This window comes from Hippocampus zosterae, chromosome 1 (genome assembly GCF_025434085.1).
Source record: "Hippocampus zosterae strain Florida chromosome 1, ASM2543408v3, whole genome shotgun sequence".
NCBI lineage: Eukaryota > Metazoa > Chordata > Actinopteri > Syngnathiformes > Syngnathidae > Hippocampus > Hippocampus zosterae.
The window spans coordinates 10,541,483-10,567,709 of record NC_067451.1 but is presented as its reverse complement, the minus strand read 5'-3'; the positions used below and the strand labels follow the sequence as shown (position 1 = coordinate 10,567,709).

The 26,227-nt window shown below is 42.0% G+C and overlaps 1 long non-coding RNA gene across 1 annotated transcript in view; it reads right to left on the bottom strand.

Moving 5' to 3' along the window:
- Positions 1 to 577: 577 nt before the first annotated feature.
- Positions 578 to 26,227, bottom strand: part of LOC127607317 (uncharacterized) — a 30,984-nt gene continuing 5,334 nt past the window's right edge. The window contains exon 3 of the long non-coding RNA XR_007964065.1: positions 578 to 3,172. This is a non-coding gene — a long non-coding RNA (uncharacterized LOC127607317). The remainder of the gene's footprint in view (positions 3,173 to 26,227) is intronic.

Sequence of the window (26,227 nt, the reverse complement as noted above, 5' to 3'; positions counted from 1 at the left end):
CCCCCCCCCCATCCAGTATATTAGCAGATCTCAGTATGTCCACTCCGCTTGTGAACAGGGATGAGAAGGAGCTGGAGGGAGAGGAAATAAAGGTCTGACGAGTCTTGGCACGGAGAAGATGGAGGCTGAGACAGATGGCATGAAGTCTGCGGCACTCTGGCGTGGCTCGGCTGGTGCTAAAATCCTCCTCTCTCACATTCCAACAAATCCTACCAGGAGGCCGGGGAGTCTGTCACACCACTCCGATGGATCCACACTGCCCCCCCCTTCTCCCCTTCCACCACCCCACCTACATCCCCACTTATTATTTTACCCCAACTTGTGTGTGCGTGTGTGTGTGTGTGTGTGTGTGTGTGTGTATGCTTGTGTATGTGTTTGTGTGTACATGGACATGCACATGCATAGAGATGGGATCCAGCAGGGGTCGGAGATCTGCAGGGACTCATGTCAACCCCCTAATGGAAAAAGGGGGAGCTTAGTTGAGCGCAATGACCTTTAGCATTTTGGATAAACCAGGACAAATCATGGAGGGGACAATTCCATGTATATCAGTCCAAGGAAGGAAGGCATAAGAAGCTTTTTCTTTTTTTGTTGTTTTTTTTGCTTGGACAATCACAATCCTAACAAACCAGAGCCATTTTCCAAGACTCCCCGTGGGCCTCGAAATCCAAAGTGGACAGTAAGTGTAACTGTGATTACACTTCCAAGCACAAAACCAACAACTGGATCACGAGCTCGGCGTGACATCTCCAAATATCACACTTTTGGGGATTGTTTTTTTTTTCTTATTTTATTTTTATTTTTTTCAAAGTGCTTCCTCCAATAAGAACAATCTCATTTGTTTTATACTCGTGTCTCTCCCTCTCCCTCTCTCCATCTCACTCCCCACGCCGTCTTTCCGCTGCCCGCCTTCTGTTTGTTCTAATGAATGACTTTGGAAATGAGGTGCCGCTATGAGGGGGTCACATGGGGCCTCAGCATCACATTACTGTTAATGATAATAAAAAGAACAATCTGTGCTAAAGCTTTGGGATGATGTTTTTTTTTTGTCTATCCCTCTTCACTTCTCATATGGAAGGAATATTTTTATCCGAATTGATGTTGACGCAATTAAAATGCACCATAAATATGATGTTGCTGTAGCTTGTTTTTTGTGTGTGTGTGTGTGGGGGGGGGGCTGCTGTGATAAAAGGTTTACAGCAGCGTACCATCTGGATTGCAAAGCACCCACTGAGCAGCACATCAGGCATGCGGGAGAACACGATAAAACAATATACGCCGTATATACCCTGTGGTAATGTTTTAAGTGCATACCAAAAACACAGGAGGAAGTTTTGTGATGTGTTGACAGGACTTCAACACACAGGCATCGTATAGGAAGCGGTTACATTACTATTTTATGTTATTTCATAGGCTTCATTGTGAGTATTGCCGTCATACTGTTGTTGACGCTTTATCAATGTAATTGACGAGGAGGGCATTGTTTTCTGTTGTTTGCGTCAGGTATGTTGTGTTTGTGTGGCCTTTTTCTCTTGTGCTGTCCATGGGGACGGGTACGCTTTATCAATGTAATTGACGAGGAGGACATTGTTTTCTGCTGTTTTCGCCGGGCTTTGTGATTAAGACTATTAAACGCAACCAACACAAGAAATCCTGCTGTGCGTCATCAATACTCATAAACACAACGCAGCCGGTTACACTGATACCTTGAGACAAACAATTATTTGAATTCAAATCAGCACTCGCAATCTAGTGGAATGCAATTTTCAAATCACGATTTAGGGCGGGGGGAGAAGCTTAATTTTATTTCAGTTAGTTGGAAGGCTTTCTTGTTTATACATATATAAATGTAAACACATTTTCAAAATGTATGTATGTGTGATTTGTTTCTTTGTTTTGTTTTATTTTTTAAAATTTGTCTTTCAGGTAAGCAACTTAAAAAGGGAAGTCCACATTCATACCATTGTTTCATGAGAAGATGAAGTTTTGTTGGCATTATTGTCATAATTTGATTTATTTTCTCACTGACTTAATGTCGACGCCTCACTTGTTTGGTGGAATTTTCCAAAGTTGTCATAGTGACCCCTTAAGCAACTGGAAGTCAAGGTGTTGACTAAGTTATCAACTCCAATAGATCTTAATAAATCTTTGTTTTTGCCATAATAATTTATGGTTCACTTGCCTTTACTTTAGTGCAAGCCGAACCTGTATGACCAAAACATCTGCAGGGTGCGACAATAACGGTGGCCTGATGGCCAGGGGTCATCACGTGACTGTGTTGGGCCACTGATGCTAAAGTTCACTGAAGTTGGCCTGACCAGGCTACAATTTAAAAAACAAAACAAAACAATAAACGACATGAGGCTCTCACTTGCATTTTGGCGACTGTCTGCAATTCATTGTCAGGCAAGCCTACATCTGTAATTATAAATGCTGTTGAATATTGTTTTGCATCACAATACCTGTATACTGGAGCATGGATAGTGTGCATATTTTTTTAAGCAGCTCAAGTGTGTTTCAAACACAAGTTGGGCTACATAAAATTTACAATTCTGAATTTCTTTAAAAATGGTTTGAAATCAGAGCCAGTGCCAATTCCCGTTGAGCCACCCGCCCAAAAGATCTTTTTGCTGCACTCTGATCTTAGCATAAATCTAATTAGAATAATGTTGCTTATTGTAATACAGATGAATTTATTGCTTGTGTTTGTGAAAAAGAAATACATGGGAGGAGAATCTTGAAAAAAAATATTGTATATGAAATCACAATTGAATTATTCAGAGAGAGAGAAAACAATCACAATTAGATTATTTTTCCAAATGGTTAAGCCATACTTAAAGTGCAGGTCATCTTTTAGCCGGCTTGTTCAGATTGAGTGTGACATTCACAAGTAGTTTATTTAGCCACAGAGAAAGATCCTCTCTTCTGGCCGTCCTTTCCTACATGGCAGGGCAGCGCAGCGTCCAAACCGTCACCCTGCGGAACGGCCGAGAGTCAATTTGGACGGATCTGCTTGGTGGCGATGCTTCTGGCAGTGTCCGCACCTTCTTGGCTCGGGTGAACAGAGCAGGGGACGCGCAGGCCGCTTCCTCAGTTCATTGATCGGGCGCCAGGCCGCCGTCAGCCTTGGCCAAAGTTAAAGGTCAGCTCGGACCAATCTTGTTTGCTCATCCTGTAAAGAGACCGAGGGGTGTTAGTGAGATATTATTAGGCTAATCCAAAGTTTCTCAACTTTTATTGACTTGAGGCACATATTTTACATCAGAAAAATCTCATTTGCAAAACAAGAATGATTTGGTCTCAATCTATTTACTGGAAAATATTGACCTGTTTAATTGGAGACTTTGCTATTATAATTTGGATGAATGGCAACAGGTGGATGCACAGGTTTCTGCCACCTTGTAAAAGAGCACATCATTGTTGTGCCTGTCACTATATGTTGCTGGCATGGATACATAAATTAATCGTTTTCAGATGAAGTACATGAAAATGACAGTCAGTCCATTCAGGTACCCATAAACATTTTGAAATGTAGCACTGTTACTGAACACAATAGTTCTAGACTGACATTTGTGTCAAAGTATAACTCGCTGTGTGCTGTTCACATTCTCCTATTGGTGGCTTTTTTCTGTGTCCCTGGCTAATAGGAAAGTAGCAATGCGTATCAAAGAAATATGCTGAAGTGATACATCTTCATTGTTCCAAGATCTTTGTATGTGAGAGTTGAGCTTAGTTTAGCCTGGGTTGTTAATGGAGAAAATTCGGAGATGTTTATTTTTTTTCCTTGTGAGTGGCTATTGAACAAATGAAATGTAAGCCATTTTAAAGGTTATGCTGTATGTACAGTTTGAAATATTATATTGAAGTTTTGTGACCCAATGTCGGGGAGTACTGTGTTTGTAATTTAAATTCTAGACAAAAATAAATATTTTTAGTGGTAGTTTGTGTCTCTATCTATCTCGCTATCTAGCTGTCTATTTTTTTAGGTTCCCTATTCTCACCCAGTAGCAGGGGTTTACTTTTGATCATCTTTGCAATTGTGTTATCCACAGCGTAAAACATGAAAGGACAAACTTAGGTTAGCTTAGCAATTACATAGCTTCTCCCTTCTTCATAACGACACTTGTCGGAAATGTATATTTTCCGCTGCCACAGAGGCGACGATGACTGACTATGGAGTGACTCCGCAACATGTTTAGCCGCAGCAGTAGCCAGCCAAGCTCGTTGCCAGTTTGCTGATGTGGTGTAAGGAGCACCGAACTGTGCCTCAACCTCCGACTAGAAGCGGTGAGTGACGCAAGCAAAGCAGCCTACTGAAGCTTTTGGGGACGGCGCAGCGGTTTATTCTTAGTTTTGCTATTTAGTACGTTTTAACAGGACACAAAATGCAAATTTTGCCATGCAAATTGCTTATTTTTAGCCTTTTGAAGACCGCGTCACATTGTTGGCCAGACATTTCGCTGGTCCACAGAGCGGTCTTGTCTGATGACAGCGGCAGATGGACAAGAAAGTCAGCAGTTTGAAACACGAGACACCAAAAATGTGAATAGTGTTTCGTCGATTCATCGGTTCAACTACTTTAAGTGTATTGAAGGTGGACCTTTTGGATGAAAAATATGGATTCACTTCCCATGCATTTATCTAATGCAAATGGTCCTGTGGTGCTCTGTGAAAGCCCCCCCTCAACCCCCCACCAAAACTCTTTAGGCCTCTTGCACTCGATTCGTCCCATGGGTCTTCATATGTCAAACTTCCTCCTATTTTTGGTGTCACGCCTCCTATAATTGCTGTTGCTTTTTAGAGATATTACAGTCCCCTGACAAATTAAAAGTGCCATCCCGCTACTTTCCTCGCAAGGAAATTGCTTAATAAATGAGCAGGCCCCTGCTTTGCGCTGATGATCACAATTGCAGCACAATTGCTCACCTAGGGGATGAAGCGCCACGTTGTGCTCATCACCGCCTCACGTGCAGCACAACAACACGGTTAGGTTATAAAGAGGGGGGGGGGGGGATAATTGTCATCCCTGACAGGAACTCTCACTTGACTGGTGGGATGGGTTTTGGAGGGGTGGGGGCGGGATGCAGGGAACTCAACCATCAAGAGGGTCACACCACACAGGGTCCATAAGATGATTGTTTGTTCACACACGAACAAGCCAAATCAGGAACGTCACACATGGAGATGATTGTCTCCTGCCGCTGTCAGGTTGCATTTTTTTTTCAGCAGCGGAGACCTCATCCTGGGAAATTGAGCAATTTCTGATTAAAACAGTGTTGGTAATTAGAGCACTTATTATTTGTTACCACTTGGCATTGCATTAGTATGCAAAGCTGGCAGTCAGCTTATCTTGTGGAAAACGTTTGTTTCCTTAATTGCCCTCTTAGGACAAAAGTGATAGGGTGGGGGTTCGGGGGGTGGGGGGGGGGGTCAGGAGGATGCAGCAGGAAGAATAGTGCGTTCAGGGTAACATAGGGGTTAAACTGCAGTAATAGGCCGCACATGCATGGACACACACGCCGTCACCAATATGAGCAAACACAATTGCAAGGGTACAAAAGGCACTGCATTCCACAACACGCAAACACACACACACACACACACACATTAATGCGCACATCAGTCCAGACACAAGTGGAGTTCGAATGAGACTTGTCCAAATGACTATTCAGCAGTGTCTGTTTTTAATGACCCTGCTTTTCACTTGAAATGAAGAATTCATCATGCGGTGATGCAATTCGTGGACTTTTGACGCTTGCTAAGCAGAAAAAAAATAACATTAAAATAAAATAATGACTTCTTGAACTTCAAGGAAGATTTCATACATTTTCCTCATATTCCTTTGATTCAGTTGGGTCAAACTTAATTTTGTCTCGGGCCATTTTGTACTTATGGCTTGTTTCAAGGGGGTCATTATGCCGGTGAACCCAAATAAATATTCGATCATTATTGCATCTGAAAGAAATTGACAGATTATTAATTTTGAAATCAGAGGTCATTGAAAACAATGTAATTATTTTTCAAGTAACTATACAAAAGGGAACTTATTTATTTATTTACAAAATCTCAACCTTATTCATTATTACACATGACAATCTGAATTTTTAAGACAGATTTTGGCAAAGACCGTGGAAGTGGACACACATGATTTGCTTCCGTGGGCCACAAAATTATGGATCTGGCACCTGGGCCTTGAGTTTGACACCTATAATTTAAATTTCTTTAATATGTTTGTTTTAGGCGGCATGATGTTCGATTGGTAAGCACTGCAGCATCACAGTACAGAGGTGCAGGGTTCGATTCCGGCTCCAGTCTTCCTTGTGCCTGCGTGGGTTTTCTCCGGGTACTCCTGTTTCTTCCCACATAACAAAAACATGCATAGCAGGTTAATGGAACACTCGAACTTGTCTCTAGGTGTGATTGTGAGTGCGCATAGTGGTTTGTCTATGGGTGCTCTGCGATTGGCTGGCAACCGGTTCAGGATGTACCCTGCCTTGACAGCTGCGATAGGCTCCAGAATGCCTAAGACCCTTGTGAGGAAAAATCAGATTAGAAAATGGATGGATGGATCTTTGTCTTGGGGCTGGACAATTTTCAAAGATGATTGTTACCCCCCCCCCCCTCCCTCCTCCTTCCCATTTAATATTGAGATTGTGATTTAATTTGTGATTGGATTTTTTTAAGGTCCACTTCCCATTTTTTTCACAAACATAAGCAATACTTTATCTGTATTACAATAAAAAATATCAAATATAATGCACATTAATGAGCTGGTCTTGTTGATAAAGATGGTATCTTACTGAGTGGCAAATGCTTCTGAATGCTTGAGAACGGAGTGAAATTTGAGTGTTGTAAGGATTTGTAAAAGGTTGCGAAAAGTTCGCAGACAGGTTTTACTTGCGACAAGAAAACCTGTTTGAGATGGCATATGTAATTCATAAATAGGTTAAAAGATGGCATCGAACTCTGAGTCGTTGCATTATATTTTTTAAATTATCGCACTGAGTGGCACAGCTATTGCGTGGGGTAGGACATGCATGGTTGTTGGTGGGGGGGCGGTGTCCGAGTGCCAGTTTCACGGCACAAATGTGCTCCGCCATGCCATGTTTTATTTGATAATTTGTCGAACTGGACAACTTGAAATTTTGTCACCTCGAAATTTTGAGTTCAAACCTTTTTAACTGCATGTTTGCGTGTCTTATGCCCAGTTGTCAGCAAACAAGGGAGAGGCATTAAAAAACCCCAGATATTCTATCATAGTTTCAGCAAATCTCCCAGTCAGGTGAATTTTTTCCCTAAAACATCATAGCTATAAATTACAATGTCAGGTAAAATCTGCATCGTGCCCGCTTTTATAAGATAAACTTTAAGATAAAAATGACAAAATCTCCAAAACGTAATGTCCTAGAAAAAAAAGTAAAAACATGTTCTCAAATGTGCGTCAAAAATATGTTGAAAGACATCTTTTAAAACAGCATCAAAAATATATTGAAGGACATAAAGTCATCTCTAATTCAAATATGCTGTTGGCAAGTGTAAATGACACCTCTTCGGCCATCTGTCTCTGATTGGTTGGTTTTTATTTTTTTTCATAGTGATTCCTTAAAAATAAAATTAGACGTACAAAGACAGTTTAAAAACACAGCTTTAAACTGGTACTTTGATCAAATATGATATGATACAAACTCCAAACTCGCAAACTCCACCTACAAAAATGATCATTTGATGAATTTCGCCGTTATGTTGCTCAGTATTATCTTTGTTGCAGCTAAATGGGCTGAATTCAAAATCCAAACTGGAGTCTGATGAAGACGAAAACACACCCATGTGTTATCCCTTTTTACCCCCCCCTCTCATCCCCCCATCCCAATAAATTAAGATTTGGCCTTGAAAAAAATGCAATTAGTTGAGTATATTTATTTATTTATTCGCCCGGATGACTCGGGAGGCTCATCATCACTTTGAAGTAGTTTCGGAATTATTTTGATTCTTCCTGTATTTTTGGACAGGAGAGAGTAGCTCATCTCCGAGGACAGGTAGCAAAAGCACCCGGGGGGATATTTTTGGCTTTTTAGGATATACAAAGACATTTTTTTAAACCGATCTGTGCGTATGAAATATGAAACTAGTCTGCTGCACACATTCAGGAACACTTCCAGGATGGCTGTTTGTTAACAAACGAATTTCCTGTTCGTTACCCTTCTCGTTTTCACACTTTGACAAAGACAAAACAAACTTCTGCAGCAGTGCGATCCTTTATTGTCTTATTTTCCTCTGTTGGCTTGCGCAGCTTCCCATTAGAGACAATTACCCCCAGCCCAGTTTGTGACCCGCTGGGGTGAGAGGAAGCCTGATGTTATTTTTTTTATGTGTCTATCTCGTGGCAAACTCTTAATGGGAAATGAGAACGTGTGACGACCCGGTGACATCATCTCCTGTTTGAAGAGATTATACCCGCGTGTTGAAATGATTCTTTCAAAGTGCGCACAATCTCCAACAGTCATTTGCAATGCACAATCAAAGTCGGGAGATAATGTGCAATTGTTAAAAAAACAAAACAACAATAGTTGGGACCCCCTCCAAGGTTTAATGGTGCGACGTGTTTTTTCTAATCATAATTAAACTTGCATGGACCAGCCTGCGGGCATTTATAATGTGCTATTTATGCCAATGTTTCAATGACGATAACAAGTGAAGTTTGTATTCAAGTCTCAACAGACTGAACCAACTTGGCACCTTCGTGTTACATGCGTAATTATGTCAAGTAACATTTTAGACTGGAATGATAAGAGAGAATAGCATCCAATTTTCTAATAATAGAGGCAAGGATTATACAAAACGATGGATAGAGTGCACATATAATAGGCAGTCTAATCAGCTGCAAAATGTCCTTTTACAAAGATAATAATGCTTACTTCTGACTGGTTGCTACATTCACAATATGTTCGATGCTGATGATTTGTTCAGTGGCGCAGCAAGTAAACTGCATCATGCTGAAATATATTTCGAATAGTTTGGCTGTCTGCATTTGAGTGTCAATCAACACGGGGTAATATTTTCTTTGTAAAAGTATCATCTTTCTGAACACTGCGTTTGGCTGAGATCGAACTGCAGGTGTGCCTAATCAAGTGTCCGATGATGGGCCTTTGAATCGAGCCATCCTTTTTCTGTTGTGCTTGTCCTTATTTTCAGGGAAACTGAAATCCAAGTCTATATATTGTAATAACTAAGTATAAATAAAATATGTATCGTTAAGTGAATCTTAAAAAAAAGACAGCGAAGTGTAATTTAATAATTAGCATGCATTTAATTGTGTTATATTCGACAGGGTGAGTGAAACAATGTAAATATATATTTATAAGATATTTTTCGACGCAATTAATAGTTTAATTTCACTTTCTTGAAAATTATTATGCGTTTTGGGTAGAAATTGCGCAGTTGTGATGTGTTCATGTTAGCTCAATATTTCTTGGAAACGAAGTATAGAGCAGATGACATCATATTTGGCAGGGAAAAATTAACCGGGGCCCTAAACACTGCACCCCGCGCATAAAGTATGTGGATTTGTTTAATTCCCGGGGGCCAAAAGGGCTGCGAGTCAAACGTAATTAAGGTTCAGAATCTTTTTGCAACGTTTGACGCCCACGAGGATTGTTCGTGTTACAGTCATGGGGCTGCAGTGAGCTCAAATTGTTCGGCCCGCAACGCTGAATCAGTTGTGGTGTATACACAGCATGACCAACAAAACGCAGCGGGGGTTCATCCACCCAAAGCACACAACGCGCTGGCTCACACGGGCCGGGCGGCCCACCACCACCAAATTGACATTTTTCCCAGTTCCTTTGAACGCAACAATAAACTCGCACTGAAGTTTCCGAATTGGTCACACAGTTTACAATTATTTATCTTTTTACGATTATCCAAAACACTGTCGTTTCCTGCCAATTAACAGTTGTTTGTTAACGAAGAGATGAAAAGTGAACTACATTTATTTGAATGAGAAGAAGAACAGACGTGAACGAATATGACACGTAGTAATAATAATAATAATTAATTAATAATAGCAACAATAATAATAATGATAATAATGATAATAATAACAATATGATGTTGTCTTCCATGGCTGATTGTACACCAAATAGGATTTCATGGCAGCAACAGATTATATTTATATGTACGCATAAATTCTTCACCGAGATTGAAATTCAATACTGTACAGTATTTGTTTTGGATCCACTTTGTTAACACTAATTATTCTATATTCTCGGCTTTTAAAACAATTCCGCGATCCTCTTGTGTTTGCAAACGTGTGTTTAGACGGCGAGAAACGAGAACAAATGAAAGATTGTTGAATGCTTATTTCAAAGAAGCTTCAGTCTGACTCTCCAGTCTGTAAAATCTGGAAACTGCGATGTTTTTTTTCTCCCTCCATCTCTTAATAATGACTTTCATTAAAGTCCCAGATTTGCGCTTTATTTGCCATCGAGCCATTTTACCTCATTCCCCTCGGAATGTGTGCTTCTTTCCATAATTGCATTTTTTTGCCTTGCAGACGGGGGCTGGGGTAATTACTTTGTCGCAGGTAGGTAAATTGAAATCCAATATTTAATCCTCCTTAAATCCCAGCTTTCTGACGCTGCGTCGAGTTGAGATCTTCGTCAGGTGTGTGTGTGCGCGTGCGTGCGTGCGTGTGTGTGTGTGTGCATGCGTGTGTCTGTGTGAGTGAAATCTTTTGTCGTCATAGGCAGAAAACAAGATTACGAGATCTTGATCAAACGGCGTTCCTCCGCAACGCCACAATGTAGTCTAATGTTGCCACACAAAGCGAACGGAGTTTTGACAAGGGGGAAATTGAGAAAAATAAACAAATAAAGATTATTTAAAAAAAAATGTCGCTGATGGTGTAGTGGTACACTCGCCTGATTTATGAGCGGGCAGCATGGGGTAGGTTACCACTCAGTGTAGGTGTGATTGTGGATGGTTGTGTGTATATGTACCCTGAGAGTGACTGGCGACCAGTCAGCTGTCAGCTGGGATAGGCTCCAGCAGCCATCGCGACCTGTTCGGGATCAACAGTGTTGACAATAGTTGGATGGATAGATTAAAAAAAAAAAAAATCTATAAATTCTTTTGGAGGGGTGTGGCATGTCCCTTAAAGATACCGTTCCGTGGAATCAAGAAACAACATTTATAAATGCACGATAAAATGAATAGTAACAATTTTCAAACTTATTCTATACATTGATGTGATAGCATATTTAATAAACACAATTTAAAGTATTAATTGAAATGATCTTGAATGCTGGGGAAATGGCACGTCACCATGAAATATAACGATTTTCTTCCTTTAAAAGGGTTATATGTTTGCATATGTAGGTTCTTCTTTTCCAACTATTCTTAAATTTCAAGCTTCTAAACACAAAACCAACAATATATAACGAATCCGCTGTTTAGTCGTGTCTCTGGTTTTTATTCCGTCTGCCCTCCTCTGACAAACTTGGACTATTCCACAAGTCACGTGGTCCACAGGAAGTTGCAGATCGTCTGAAAACCACAGGAATACTATAAGTAAGTCAATCACTCATTTTTCTGCGTATTACAACTATGATTTCAGAAGGGTTAAAATATCAACCAAGTCGTCTTCCCAAATTGTTTTTTGTCGTTTCTACTTTTTATGAAGTCGCTGAAACTTGCCTAGTGTCAAAACGCTATTAGCATAAATACCATGCGGCTATGTTTCATGGACAGTAAACCCCCTTGCAGTTGCAGTTCAACATCGCAGATTCACGGACCCGCAGATTTTTTTTTGTACACCTATACTCATGATTTCCAATTATTTTTATTCTATGCTTGCTTGCTGTTTTTGGACCAAATTCCCCACTTATTTGCATTTTTTTTCCTCGTGTGTTGGGGGATCAGGACAATTATAACGAGTGTCAATTATTCGCTGACATACTGTATGCTGCGTCGACTAGGAATAGAGCAGATCCACTGTATTTGCTCACGCTATCCTAAAAAAAAAACCTCCCTGATAAGTTCAGTTCTGATACTCGATTGACATTCAGTCCAATTCTCTCTCTCTTTTATATATATACATAATATAAAATCACATAATTATTTTCATAATTCTCTTCATGACAACATTAATCATAAAGAAAATACAGTTTTGAACAGGATACATTCACTGGGCCCTTTATTAGGTACACCTGCATTCATAATCTAATGTGAGGCCCATTACAGGAACTTTATGAAATCTGCATAAACTGCAGTAAAGATGCCCAGTAATTAATTACCTCCACTAAAGTTTACAGTATTTGTCATTGACCTATAATTTGATCAATAATGATTATCACTTTTCAAACACATTACAATGCAAATTACGTGCAAATCATTCATAGTTAGGGCGGCCCGGTGTTCCAGTGGTTAGCACGTTGGATTCACAGTGCAGTGGTACCGGGTTCGATTCCAGCTCTGGCCTCCCTGTGAGGAGTTTGCATGTTCTCCCCGGGCTTGCGTGGGTTTTCTCCGGGTGCTCCGGTTTCCTCCCACATTGCAAAAACATGCATGGCAGGCTGACTGGACGCTCTAAATTGTCCCTAGGTGTGAGTGTGGGTGTGGATGGTTGTTCGTCTCTGTGTGCCCTACGATTGGCTGGCAACTGATTCAGGGTGTCCCCGCCTACTGCCCGAAGACGGCTGGGATAGGCTCCAGCCCCCCCGCGACCCTAGTGAGGATCAAGCGGTTCGGAAAATGGATGGATGGATGGACATTCATAGTTAAGGCAATCCTTATTGATGGAGAAAAAAATCCACCTATTGCATAACAATGACGACATAAACAGCTTCATAAAAAATGGTATAAGTTGCTCACTTTACATGTGTTGCCTACTACTACTCATTAAAGCTCATTACACTCTTGTCTTTATAATCGTAACGGTAAAGTCATGCAATAGTTCAGATACTCTTAATTTCATCCATCCATCCATCCATCCATCCATCCATCCATTTTTAACAGCGCCTATCCTTATCAGGGTCACATTTGGTGGTTGGGGGCGATGCTGGAGCCCATCCCATCTGACTTAGAGCAGAAGGCTGATACCCCGAACTAGTCACCAGTCAGTCGCAGGGCACATAGAGAAAAACGACCATTCACACCCACATCCACACAGTGTATTTCTTTTTTTATTGTATTTAAATTGCAACAATGCTTCTCCTGTCCAGCCTTGGTGGAAAGCTTCACTCCACCATTTTTTAAACCTTTTTAAATTCTAGTTCAGCATCATGTTCTATTACTCCGCAATTGAATGAATACTTCACTTTTTCCGTTTTTCTTGTCACGTCGCTGCGTGAATCCGTTGGCCTTGCGTCTTTCAAAAAAATTGCAGTCACGAGCAATGAAAGGCAAGCGTGCATGAGGCGGTTCTGGCAGCTCCTCTTCAGTCTTTTTTGCAGGTATGCAGTGGGTGGGTGACAGGCAAGAGCGCAGGCAGGTAGCATGCTAAAAATCACTTCACTGGAGACCTCACATCAAAGTGGAAGCAAACCTCATATTGATTGAACTTTCAAGCTAGGAATAAAAATATGCTGTGACATCAGAGCAGCTAAAATGTGACTGTCATGTTTTTCAAACTTGGCTGTACAAGTGACTCAAAAGAACTATTCGGTGCTGCGCGCGCGCACACACACAGACACACACACACGCACACACACGCGTGCGCGCGCCTGCAGTAGACAACGAGCCGTCTTTGTCTTACGTGAGCCTCAAAGTCCGATTAGATTGAGAGACACGCGTGAGGAGTTTGTCAAAAATAAGATGATCGACAGCACTTTGGTGGTGCTGCATGGGGACTTCTCAGGAGCACTGTCACTGTCAGAAAATCTGATGCAGACCTGCCACTTGACGGGGAGGTGACACGGGACTGAGACTGATCAATTCCCAAACTGACAACTAGATTCTGATGCTGCGGCAGTGCTTTATTTTTACGTTGGGATTAAAAAAACAAACTAACAAAAAAAAAGTCCCGGTTGCTTGCGTTTGTGGTGTAATTGCCATGACAAGACTTGGTAAAACAGCGCACAAGCAACTGTGCAGCAAAGTCCAGATAAAGAGCACAGTGAGAATTTGGATCCTGACCTTTCTGGTTGCATCAAAACAGGTTCAAAACTATAAACGCAACACTTTTGGTTTGGCTCCCATCTGAACTCAAATGTCAAAAGCAGGACTTTTCTATGAATGCAAAAGGCTAATTTCTCTCAAATATTGTTCTCAAAATCTCTCTAAATCTGTGTCAGTGAGCACTTCTCCTTTGCCAAGATAGTCTGTCCACCTCACAAGTGTGGCGTATCAAGATGCTGATTAGACAGCGTGCTTAGTGAACAGGCGCGCCGGATCAGCGGTACGCAAACAAGGAAATCAGGCTATTTTTGTTACGTTTTTGCCTTGCCCCGACCAAGGACGTCAAACGTAGAACTATTTCAAATCTTATGAGATTGTCCGATCAGATCATCATACGGTCCGTGGTGTGTCATGAGTGAATTTCTCCCGATAGGGTCCCAAGTGGTCCAACAATATTAAACAAATATTTGTATCATAAAATACGTTGATACAATCATCCATCCATCCATCCATTTTCCGAACCGCTTGATCCTCACTAGGGTCGCGGGGGGTGCTGGAGCCTATCCCAGCCGTCTTCGGGCAGTAGGCGGGCGACACCCTGAATCAGTTGCCAGCCAATCGCAGGGCAAACAGAGACGAACAACCATCCACGCCCACACTCACACCTAGGTACAATTTAGAGGGTCAAGTCAGCCTGCCATGCATGTTTTTGGAATGTGGGAGGAAACCGGAGCACCTGGAGAAAACCCACACAGGCCCGGGGCGAACATGCAAACTCCACACAGGGAGGCCGGAGCTGGAATTGAACCCGGTACCTCTGCACTGTGAAGCCGACGTGCTAACCACTGGACTACCGGGCCGCCCTTGATGCAATCAAATACATTTATATAATTAAATAAATATACAACACGTACAGTATTTAAGACCAAAATTCTTCATTTGGGGCGGCCCGGTCAATATATATAATCAATATATATATTAGAGCTTTCAAACGATTAAAATATTTAATCGAATTAAAAATGCAACTGTCATAATTAACTCAAATGGACTAAAAAATTAATCGTGATTACTGACACATTTTTTATTGTTTCTGAATTTCCTTTTACATTTTTTGTCCTATTTTCCCCCCATTTTAATGCTCTCATCAACATGGAATCATGAATCCGTTTTCTATGTGCCAAATGCAAATATTTACTGAAATAACAATTTCGATTTTCAATTTTACATGAACATTTTTCACTTGGAGCAGTTGTTCACACATAATCTCTCACACAATATTACTGTCCATCAACAACAGTGAAAACAATATTTTGTCACACAACAGCTGCTTTAACAGCTTTTTTTTTTATAAAATCAAAACAGAGCAATATAACATTGTAAATTTCCCCATTGTGGGACGAATAAAGGATATCTTATTATAAAGTGCACATCTAAGGTAAACTAGTACTCAGCCTATAGTGCATTTAAACCATGGTTGCATACTTCGTTTTTCTCAAGTTTACTTTGAACACAGCAGTCTGTTTCTGTATGTTTGTTGAAGAATAACGAGACACCGGACACTAGTGATCATTATGTGCCGCTGTATTCAAAACTACCCGCCGTACAAAAAAGCGCACACACTTCCCCCGTGCTGCTGGGGCAAACCATTCTGAAAGGGGGGGGGGGTCGATCCCCCTAACACAGTCAGGCTATGTTGATTGTGTTGGTCTTTCTTGTGCGGAAGTCTCTCTACAGTTTTTGTGTAGACCTCATTTCGAATGACTACACTTGGTTCTATGACAACACTGGAGACATTTAATTTTCGCTGGGTCCTACAACAGCAGCGCACTGTCACTGTCAGACGAACACAGAGAAGCTCCACCCGCTCTATTTATATGGACACGAAACGCTGTAACCTTCCACACAAAATAGTTCCAAACAAGTAAAAATCGTGTCAGTGGCATACATCGTATACCTGTATGATACAGAGAGAGAGAAGAACAGATAACTTTGGTCTTGTCAGTGGAGCAATCGGGCAACTTTTTAAAAGTAAATTTTCCATTCATAAACTCTTTAAGTATCCGTTTTCGGTGTCTCGTGCTGCCGTGGCTGGCAAGACAGACATGGGCGTGGACTTCTGCAGCACGCTTGTTGTTTTGTTCTGGTGTATTTATAGAGCAACGTAACATCCGCTTGTGACGTGTGCCGCGTTAAACTCGCGAGAAAAAATTTAATCCCATTAAATTTCATTTATCGGCAGCGGATGTACTTCCTGAGGCTGCTGAGGAAGCATGGCCTGCCACAGGAGGTGCTACGACAGTTCGACACGGCAGTCATCGAATCAATCCTGTGTTCTTCCATCACGGTTTGGTTTGGGGCCGCCACAAAAAAGGACAAAATCCGACTTCAACGGACAGTTAGGACGTCTCCGGGCAGTAGGCGGGGGACACCCTGAATCGGTTGCCAGCCAATCGCAGGGCACACATAGACGAACAACCATCCACGCTCACACTCACACCTAGGGACAATTTAGAGTGTTCAATCAGCCTGCCACGCATGTTTTTTTGGAATGTGCGAGGAAACCGGAGCACCCGGAGAAAACCCACGCAGGCCCGGGGAGAACATGCAAACTCCACACAGGGAGGCCGGAGCTGGAACTGGACTACCGGGCCGCCTCCCTCTAGCCATTAACTCCTTAAACAGTCACTGACGTAGTCTCTCTTCTTGCACCACAAAATGGTACTACAAAACTACTGATTACTCTAAAATGGTTCAATGATTTTGTTGTTTACGATGATACTAGTGCAGCGTGTTATACCGGAGACAAATTCCTTGTGTGTTCTACATACTTGGCCAATAAAGATGATTCTGATTCTGATTAATGCCAATAAAAACACGCTAAACTGGCAGCTCTAATATATATATATATATATATATATAAATAACAATGCTTGCATGATTATTGTATTACACACCAGTTAAATAACAGCTGCACCTTAAGTAATTACACGTGTCCACTCCACATTTCCATCTTCATTTAAAATAGCACCACCTGGAAAGAGCCATGACCCCTTGCAATCATAGTGTTGGAATTCCTTTTTAGCTCTTGTATGGTCAATAAAAATGATCAATATTCACTGCTAGTGTATTGATAATCTATCAGAATATATTGTGAGTAGCATATTCATGGATATTTTTCACCAGCCAGAGTTTGGCCATATGTTGCCGTGTTGTTCAACGTACATTCCACGTGTGTTTTCCGTTTGTGATGCGAAAGCAGACACTTTCCGCACTTTTCCCCTTCAAAGTCACCTCCTGTTGTGCATTGTGATCACAATAGTGTCAATCTTGTACCTTCAAAGCGTCACCCCCGTTTGCGTCTCTGAGTGGCTGCCTCGCCCGCTTGCAGCTTTGATGGCAGCTCTCAAAACAGCTGGATGGAGTGTGACAAAAAAACACCCCAAAAAAATCTAAGGAAGATAAATCATTTGTATTGATTTTTTTGGAGGGGTGGGGGGAGGGTGATGCCTGAAACTTAATCTGGCTGCAAAGTACACATTTAAGATTTTGTCTATACAGTTTCCCCACTTCTGCATAACCACAACAAAATACACACAAAATCAACTCGTTTAGTAAATGTCTCCTTGAAAATGCCCAAACGCAAGCTGGTTCATGTAAAGCCTCCCAGGTGAAGTACCCACACATGATGAATGGCACACAAAACAATTCAATGTGCAAATATATGTCAATAAAAGGAACAACATCAACTTGGGGAAACAAACAAGACCGTAAAAGAGACCAAGATAAATCATAGCATAATTTTTCTAACTATTAATGCGACCTATAACTGAGGCTGAATGTGTACTGTAAGCATTTGTCAAACTTCCACCGTTTCATTCGCAGCCTCTTTCTTCTGTGTCAAAAATTTCTCATACACTGAATAGAAAAAAGTCAACACAGCCCTGTTAGCTCAAGTTTTATTGGACAGTCACAAAATCTCCTAAACACATTAGGCAAAATGCGTTATGGCCCGAAAACTGCAAGGAAGCAGAAAAAAGGTGTCAAGAAAAGCCAACTAGAACAGTCAAATGTAATTTGGCGTTAATCAAAGGCACTTTAAATGGTTCCAGGTGAGGGCTCACAACGTGGCTAAAATTATGTAACGTTCAAAACCACTGTCAGTGTCAACAAAAATCCTTCAGGAAGCAGCAAAATATCAGAAATATCTTACTAGAATTGAAAAGAAAATATTTGGAGTTAATCAGAGGCAGTTGAAATGGTCTCAGGTGTCTGCCAACTCCTATTTAAGTCAAAGGGCCCTTTTTACATTCCCAGGACGGCAAGTCTTGCGTAAAGCGCAGTCTCACTGTGCACATGGGTAGAGTTTTCTTTCTTCAGTGCTTTTCTGGACTTCGCACACATAAGATTGGGATTAACACTGAGTTTGAGCCAATGTGCGCCGTGGGATAGCATGAGTCTTTTCCTAGCTAATCGTGCTGGCATCACTCATTTGCATTAACATCAGAGCGGTCAAAGCGCAGTACGCATGAGTAAACCATGCTTGGCATTACGGAAATAGACTCACTGGAGTCCGTGCATGACATTGGCAGGTAACCTGCATGATCTCCCCTTGCGGATGATGTAGTCAGCAATGCATGTGATGTGGGCAATGGGAGACTGCCTCACACCTGCAGGACCGCACGTCTGTGCGCCCCTCCCCCATGCCCTCGCAACCTGCCCAATAGTGACAATGGTGCTATAAAAATATTGATCAAAGATGATAATGATCATAAATTGTTCAAAGAATTGATTTCTACAATAATTCAGAGGGATTGTCCGACACTGGTGCCATATTTATGAATGAAAATCGAGTAACATCCACTACACACATCGACGGAGCGCCAAATTTGTCCGCCTGCAGCTCATTCACCAAAATCCCGGCACACCACCTGCGCCACAAGACAGTATCTATCCATCTATCCAACCAACTTCTGATCTGCCTCATCCTCACAAGGGTCGCGGGGCGTGCTGGAGCCTATCGCAGCTGTCTTCGGGCAGTAGGTGGGGGACACCCTGAACCGGTTGCCAGCCAATTGCAGGGTACACAGAGACGAGCAACTATTCACACTCGCAATCACAACTAAACACAATTTAGAGTGTTCAATCAGCCTGCTATGCATGTTTTTGGAATGTGGGAGGAAACCGGAATACCTGGAGAAAACCCACACAGGCACGGGGAGAACATGCAAACCCCACACAGGAAGGCCGGAGCTGGAATCCAACCCGGTTCCTATGCACTGTGAGGTCGACGTGCTAACCACTGGACCACCGGGCCGCCCACAAGATCGTATTAGTGGGCAGGAATGCCCACTGAGGCACAGCATGTCTACCAAAGTCACAAACACACTGAACTACACAATTGCTCCAGCACGAAAATTACGATGTGCCTGTATTTTCGACGACCGCAGACTACTTTCTCTTACCAAATGTAAAAAATGCAATCCTCAGATGAGTCGGTGGTGAGGCAAATTGGTGCGCTAAAACACTCAGAGAGCAGCAAACACAGCACAACATTACACCCAACTTGCCCCAGCACGATAAAGTTTTTACACAGAGCGCACAGATGCCAGTGTACCAAAATAGGGACCAATATGTAACTTACCGTAAAACTGTATGTGACTGATTCATTTGAAACACGGTCACTGCACGAGGGGTGTGCACAATTGAGCAAACATTATTTCAGTGGCTTATTTTTACTTCACCGCTCAAAGATTTTGTAAAAATTAATTGGAGGTATACAGGATGTAGCTTGCATAAATAGAAAATAATTCCCACTTTACTATGCATGGTAGATTGTCTAGCGACGGATCGCATGAAGTTACCCAAAACGAAATATTTTAATTTACTATTCAAGTAGTGTACACATGGGTTTTAAATGCATTATTTCCTGGAGCCTTGGCAACTAGTACATCTGCTAAGTGATGCTAAATAAAGGAGAAGGAAACCATACATGCAAAATATCAAAAATATCACTAAAACGTTGTGTTGCGTGTGCTCAAAAAGCCACAACCAAATAGAAAAATCATGCCATTTGAAAAAGAACAACAAGAGCAACACATTTTCAATCATAGTCACGTTTGAGACATATTGAAATCATCAGTTAGCAGAGAAAAGAAATAAATAAAAGTGCTTGTGGAGGGAAGCGCCGTAAACGATACCCTGACACATGAGAGCCAATGGCCAGTTTTGCCAAAGAGAAAAGTATCAAAGCAAATCTCGACAACCAGCTGCTAAAAACTTTTGCCCGCAGTCAAAGTCAAACTGATTGAAACGTACCAAAAAGTCCTTTTTAGTTACCTGAAATGGAATTTGCCTGGATGGAATGTGCCCCCCCCCCACAATAGCAGCTTGAAATCATCAGTTTGTGACTTTAAATACAAAACTGCTTCTTCTTCAATGTCACCATCTTAACCGCAAGCCCAAGTTACGTGTCATGAAAAAAAGTGGCAATCGGATCTCTAAATGCGTGAGTCGAAAAGCCGAAATTTGACCGCACGACACATGAATCCACTTTGAACGAAAAGTTTGATTTGCAATAGATGCTCATTTGCTTACAATGGAAATAAAATAAACGGTAAAGTAGAACATCTGTAATGCAGTCATATTATTCATTCTAAATTAAAATGTGCTATTATTTGCCCTTGTTGCTGTTGGATGGCGAATTCCAAAGCTTTTTAACCACACTGTTGCCAGATGGCCTCTTTTGTCTTTTGTCAGGACACTTTTTGGGCTCTCATTCACTCTGTTGACAACGTGTTTCTGCTCTGGCCTTTTTTATGGTTTCCAATTTGCTTTTGCTTTGCTGTGTCATCTGACGTCATTGCTGGAGTTTCAGTCACCGTTTTTAATATTTGTGCACAGCCAGTAAGAAACTTGACAACTAATGAGCATTTGTTAATCTAGTGAAGGCGCGGATGACAAATCATTAAAGGAAAAGTGGAAATGACCTATTTGTTTACTTAATTTTAATCTATAATGGTGTGAAATCATATTTGGTCCTCGTAGTTTGTGTATATTTAGAGCAAGGGTTCCAAACTTAGGTCCCGAGGGCCTTTTTCATCCATGTTTGAAACATACACATGTGATTCAAATGATCCGGATCATTACCAGGGTCCTGCAGAGCTTGCTGATGAGGCTCATGGTTTGAATCGGGGGGCTGGGGGACGGAAACATCTCAAACCGGGCTGCCCAGCTCCGGTCCTCTAAAGCCCCTGTCCATCTTGCTTTAGATGTCGCCCTCTTTGCAAAAGCCTGATAGCGATCCGGATGTGGAGGGGGAGACGTATACAGTAATACAGACCGTAGATCGGACTTGTGACAAGGCTGATCAAAAAAATGCGGCAAAGTAGCCCTCGGATGTTGAGACCCCTGATTTAGAGACAGGAACTAAGTACTTTCAATTGATCGTAACTGTTGATTCTCTTCGGAGTCTAATTTTGATCCACAATATACAAAACCTGTCAAAAGTTGTTTGTTTGCTTTTCTTTTTTTAAATTTGAAATTCATGCAGTTCATTTTGTCGTTGTTCTGTGAAATGAAAGTGCAGAACGATTCATGGAATTATTCTATAAACCAAAAGGTATTTGTAATTGTTGACTCATTAACCCTTTCATGTACCCTGTAAGCTGATAACACGATAAGCTGTCCACTGCAGTGACCTGTTTGTCCCAATTTGTACAATTCTGAATGGTATTTTTTTTTTTTTAGTTTTGGGAAACCTTACATGGTTTATGTACAATCTCAAGCTATTAATTGGACTTGATCTGCTGGACTTTCAATAAAATAAAATTTAAAAAAAAAAGGGGGGGGGTTGGGGCATTCCAAAACTTAGTAAAGTGTATTGATTAAGAAAACTCTTAAGTCAACTGCCTTGTCTGCACATTCTGACTTAAGCGCTCACAACCTCTCAAAGGAAAGTACAACAGAGGAATCATATAAGAAGTCAAATTGACACCGTTGGCTGGATCTATTCCAAAATGGCTCCCCCAAAAAGATTACTCGTCGAGAATAGGTCAAAACTTGTTTCCCCAAAACACGTAAGGCTTCTCTCTTTTGTGATATCACCAAGTATTAAAATCAACAAAATAAAGATCTGCTGTCCGGTCCATCAAATACTTTTTATCAAAAGTAATGGTGTTTTGTTTTCGTTTTTTTTACCCTCCAAAGTGATCGATTTTTCCTTATATCAGTTTGAGAAATGTTGTCCCGGGCTAGCGACTGATTCGTGTTTTGTCTCCCGCAAATGGTGGGCGATATGAGCTTTGCGGAGGAGCCGGAAAAGAAAAGCTCGGCGTGGTCCTTCACAAAGCATCGTTTGAAGCCGTGCCAAGTGATTGGAAATAATCGAGTGACAATAATCAGATGAAAAGAGAGGCAATCTCAATAAAGTTTGTCATTCAACCATTCAAGGCTCAATCATATCAGAGGTGTTTTGCATAACTAAGAGACCCTGCTTTTAATCCTCAAAGGATGCCGGGGCGACTTGGCTTTGCACTGTAGTCATTCAAGGTCACAACCCGTTAGGAAATATGGGCTACCATAGCAACACAAAGATGGCCTCTGAAGGCTTAGCATAATTCTGCCCTAATAGAAAAATAACAGCGGCAAATCCCGTCCTTAGTGAGTGCGCTTCTTTGACCCGGGCCGACTCCCACCTGTGAAGCGCCTAGTCACCAAACCCAGTCGCTAAGGCTGCGCCGAGATGAAAAAGAGCCCACCTCTGGATGGGGATGGGCGTCCTAAGCCGCCGCCAAATTCTTTCCCCTCTCTGAAGCCGGAATCAGCCCCGCCGAGCGTCTAGCGGCGAGCTTTGGCTTTTTTTGAAGGCGGACAACATGAGCTGCCAAATGAATCGCGCTCTCTATATGGCTCTCCACTTTGAAGTGCTTGAGCCACACTCTGAGAAGACGAACTTTGGTGGAGGAAATTGGCTTCTGTGGGATAAGATCTCAGCGCGGTTCCCCTCTTTTTTTTTGGTCCGGTTTTGCTCAGATGAGTGCCGCGTCACAGTGAGAGCCCACGTGGCTCTAAACCTGCCTGGTAACCGTACCCTTCGCTTCTTGATTGCGGCTAATCCCTCCCTCGCAGACTCCCCCATTGTTACCAGGGACCACGCCGACCGGTGAATCCTTGTCGCTGCGAGTTGCATCCCGAGTGATGTGAATAAATTACCCCACTCTGGTGTGGGAGTCATGTAAGCACGCTGGCTGCTTTTTGCCATCAGCGAGGAGTCGTATATGCGGCCGTGTTGCCGCCGTGGTGATATCTGGCTGCGATCAAAGGCCGGGAGGAATCATTACTCTCAGAGGCGGCCCTGGAAATCCAATCAGCGCTGCGTGGCGCTACTGTAAGGTATATTGTTGACGTTTGTCACACGGAAAAGGATAAAGAAGTGTCGGCGCGATGCGTTGCTGAGTGCCTGACTCAGCCGTTTTTGGCTCGTATGAATGTCCTCGTCTTTTGGCGCAACGTGGGGATCCACAGCAATCGAAGAATGCAAGCTAACTTGAGTTTTTTTATGGGCTAAACATAGTAAAACAAACCTATCAAGCAAATCCACGCATCGCCACAAACACTACTTCGAACACATCGCTCATGTTCGTTTACCTTCTAATGCTATTACGGATGTCATAGTATTCATAATATCGCGCAATGAACAGTGCCTCGATATTGTCGTTGTCTTGTCTCCATATAAAATAATGAGCCATTGTGCTTGATAGTTAGTTTGGGGAATCTACATACACAAAGACATGAATCATTCTTGACAAAAACATTGTAATTTGCCATTGATATTGTGACGTTAAGCTTAAAATTACATGGGCGCTTATGCTGTTAGGCTAAAGATGTGGTGCGGGTTGCTGAAAAATGGATAATGAGTCAATTATGGCCCGCGGGCCAGACTTTGAAGAGCTTGCTCTAAGCGGTATTCATTTTACTATTGTATAAGTATAAGTATTATATGTTGGTGAAGAGGAGCATTGCATCATCCTGAAACCCGTTTCTAATAATTTGCCGCCAATACGGCAACCATAAACGTTGGAATCAGCTCTCATGATTACCGTCAACTACGACCACGATTGGAAATACTCGTCAAATCAATAAACGTAATCGACATTGTCTTTGAACTCTAAAAGCAATCGCCAAAAAGATTGTCCGAATTGAAAAATTTCGGCCGTGGCACCTTCCTTTATCAAGGCAGAATTGTTTTGACATCTCTTATTAGATTTACCAGCGTACCGAATGATGTTGCCTGTGACTGCGGGTGTCAAGTAACATTTGTCTGTTACCGACAGCTCTGCAGATGCTCGATATGATGATTTTGCCATAATTATGTTTATCTTAACATGTTGAGTTACATAACAATCAGACTGATGAATTCTTGCTTGATTTTTTTTTCACATTATGGTAAATAGACTTCCCTTCTAGCTTTGTTGTCTTACCACCTTATAGCTGTTAGGCAAATATAAAAAAAAGTCACATTGGCAATCTTTTTTTTCCCCCATTATAGAAATACTGGAGCTATCTAAAAAAAATCACTTTGTCTTTGTCCTTCACACTTCAGAATTCCGCTTTTGGCGATGAATCTTTGGGTTCTCGTCTGCTTTATGGAACGATTCTCAGCGTGTCTTCCCATTAGGCGGACGGTGGCTTTTATAGTGGTGTCAAGTTGGACCCTCATTTATTTCACAGAGCTTGTGTCCGAGCCAAGTAATTAAATCAACAGCGTTAAGCAAGACAGTTCAATAATAAGCCGAACTCTCGTCCCTGGAGGCCACCGCACCGAACGTTCTCGTGTAAGCCTTCTTTGTCCGTCTTATGGCTGGCTCCTTTCTACATCAAAGCAGGGTCAGGCACATGTCTAAAAGATTCACATCTCCATGAAAGAATGGCCTCCGCTCAGATATGGACACCTCTGGCCTCATTTACCGCAGTCGGTCCCCTTCCTGTCTCGGGGCCTGGATCCAAGTATAGAGCGGCGATGTGACGAGATCACACAGAGAGGTGCCGGCGACTTGAAGGTAAAGAGTTACTGCGCATCTTACCAGGAGTCTCAAAAGGCTTCTATTAAAACACGCTCAATATGCCGGTCAGGGCTTTCAAAGTGCTGCGCAGCCTCTAGCCCCGGCAAACTCAAAGGGCAACGGTGCACGTTGAGTATAAGGGGGAATCAGGCTCCCATTAATTTAATGAGTCCAGGGTATTAGTATTCTCTAGCCAGCTGTGAAGTCTCCCTTTTAAGGAGTTCTAAGTCGAGATCCACCATCTTGGCAGGGACAAAGGAGGAGAGCGGATGACTCTCCCAACTAATCTGAGATCAATTTCTTGCCGCTACCCCTCTGTGGGTGATTTCCAGTGGTTACTTAACACGTCTTTGTGAAGCGAGAACTCGTCAATGGCATCTACGCTAAACACTCAATAGATTCCCCAAACAGCGTGCCGTGGGAGATCAGGTGTGACGTGGGAAATTAGCCAGTCTCATTTGATAGGTCCAAACATTGACTTCATAATTTCGTGAGCATGTGACTTTTTCGTGACTTTATTTATTTGACAGAAATCAGCAGGTGAGTCGTGATTGTTCGCAATGTGAGCCCGAGGGCACTTTGACATCAATTTCAGTCGACGGCAGAGGACGGATGGATGATTCTTATTTCGCAACATGCAATATTCATCAGAGTTTCGTGTTGAGAATAGTGGTTACTCATCGAACATTTTGCGCAGACTCTTTTTGCCTTGAGTTCCCCATGTAGTTTGTAGTGGCCCAATCAACCATAGCACAGTTCTCAGTCTTTGCTTCTTTTCAGCAATGTTCAAAAATGGACAATGCATTAAAAAAAAAAGACAATTCATTTTCCAAGATCTTTAAGTAATCAAGTACTTCCATGCTTTTTTTTCCCCCACACAAAGTATCCGTACTTCTGTTAAAGTACAGATCTTGAAAGATCCCGAAACAGCCCCAACCTGTAAGAGATTACAGAGCCCAGTTTGCCAGGACGTGTCAACCAGGAAGTAGCAGCTGCAGGAGCTAATTAAAGCCATAGCAACACGGTAACATAGCCCAGTCCGGCGCCACATC